General features: G+C 53.3%; 1 protein-coding gene across 1 annotated transcript in view; it reads right to left on the minus strand.

Moving 5' to 3' along the window:
- Positions 1-845: 845 nt before the first annotated feature.
- Uap1l1 (UDP-N-acetylglucosamine pyrophosphorylase 1 like 1) overlaps positions 846-1,992 on the minus strand; it is a 7,502-nt gene continuing 6,355 nt past the window's right edge. The window contains exon 10 of the transcript XR_002817932.1: positions 846-963. The gene's annotated coding sequence lies outside the window, so the exon portion shown is untranslated. The remainder of the gene's footprint in view (positions 964-1,992) is intronic.

The following is a 1,992-nucleotide window of genomic DNA, read 5'->3' on the forward strand; positions in this document are numbered from 1 at the left end:
GGTGTTCGGCATTTTTCAGGTGCTTGGTGGTCACCAGTGTATTCTCGGAGGAAGTCTGTTCAAATACTTTGCCCATTTCTGAAAATGATTTCTGCTTCTATAATTTTTAAAAATCATCTATGCTGATTTACAAACATTTTTTTCTCCCACTGTGTCATCTTTTACTGTTAGTTTCCTGACAGCTATCAGAGTCACAGGTGAAAGCACCTCAGCCACACGCTGTCTCTTCCCAGACCCTGGACTTCCTGTTCGGCTGCCCGGAGTTTGCACAAAAAACCCTGCAGTCACTGGGATGTGGCTCTGGGCCAAGCCAGCTGTGCGTCTGCCCAGTAGCACTGTCTGTGTCCGCACCTGAGATGACCAGGAACCCTTGGCAGGTCATCGAGTGGCGCATTACTCTAAGGGATCCATAGCCACCGTAGTGGGCACAGCACAGTGGCTGCAGCTTGGTGGACGTTTGGGTACTTGCTAGCCCTGCCACTGCAGAGTCCACACTTCCTGCAGGACAGTGCCAGCCTGGGCCCACCTAACTGTCCTGCAGGATGCCAACACTGGGCAGGCGAGCCAGGACAGCTGGGGGGAAGAAATTGGCTTTGGTTCACAAGGCAGCCCTTGGGAAATGGGGCGGGAGGGGCCCGTCATCCTCAAAACTCTACCCGAAAGAACTCTGGGAGGACAAAACTCCCAGGAGCAGACACTGAGGAGGACACCATGGGCCTCGTGCATGCTAAGCAAGTGCTCTACCACTTAGCCACATCCCTGGCCCGTTTCCTTTGAGACAGGGCTTTGCCCAGGCTGGATTCCAGTTTGATCCTCACACCTCAGCCACCCCATAGGTGGCAATTCAGATGATGTTACAAGGAGGGAAAGAAGCAAGAGGTAACGTGTGCCGAGTTGAGCATCCCAGCTTCAGATCTGCCTCCATCCTTCTGAGTGTGGGGGTCTCTTGCAGCAAAAATGGACCTGCACCTCCTAAGCAGCCAACAGTCTCCCCACAGGTTAAACAGGATCCACTTCCTGAGAACATGGTTTCAGCCTGCGTGCGGATGTTACCTCAGAAAGTCAGCCCCCGGGGGTTGGAAACCTGGAGAAAAGCTGACCCATCAGCTTCCGGGCCTGTATCTTCCCACTTCCTGTAAAGTTTAATGTAGGACTAAGAGCAGAGCGCAGCTTGTGCTGGAGAAAATGTCATCAGTGAGGTGGCTTCAGAGTTGTCACTTGCAGCAAACCTCAGAGGAGGCCACTAAGAATGGATTGCTCAGCCCTGTGGCCTCAGAATTAATGTTATTTTCAAACACATTGTACTTATATGTAGAACTGACCTGTAGAAAAAAGCGCACATGGGGCTGGGGGATGGCTCAGTGGAATAAGCACTTCCCTGGCAAGTGCAAGGACCTGAGTTCAATCCCCGGTTCCGCTTGTGATCCTAGCTGAAGGGATCCAACCACTGCCAGCCTGGCCTGAGCAGAGGTCACTGAAGTCCCGTCCCTGCTGCCTCTTCCCCCTCGGGCCGCAGCTTCCTCAGAGGGAGGCGCAAGCCACGCCAACCCAGAATGCGGCCTTGCTCAACCCTGCTCCTGACGGCCACAAGCAGCTCCTTGCACATCCTCAGGCCTGACAGAGCTACAGCTCCTTTGCACTGACCCCTCAAAGCCTCATTGACATTTTCCTTCCATGGCCCCCATTTTTCTGTTCATGACCGCATAGGGTGGTGGCACATACCTGAAAACCCAGCACTGAAGAGGCTGAGGCAAGAGGATTGCCACAAGTTCAAGGCCAGCCTGAACATGGCAAGAACCAGTGTTTAAAAAAAAAAGACCCATGGGGCTGGGGAGATGGCTCAGTAGAATAAGCGCTTCCCTGGCAAGTGCAAGGGCCTGAGTTCAATCCCTGGTTCCACAAAAAAAAAAAAAAGACCCCACAGCCTGTAGGAGAGCTGATCTGGCCCTAGGGCCAGGGCACCGTCTCTCAGGCTCGCTCTGAAATCAGCCT

This window comes from Octodon degus, unplaced genomic scaffold (assembly GCF_000260255.1).
Source record: "Octodon degus isolate 3935 unplaced genomic scaffold, OctDeg1.0 scaffold00123, whole genome shotgun sequence".
Taxonomy (NCBI): Eukaryota; Metazoa; Chordata; class Mammalia; order Rodentia; family Octodontidae; genus Octodon; species Octodon degus.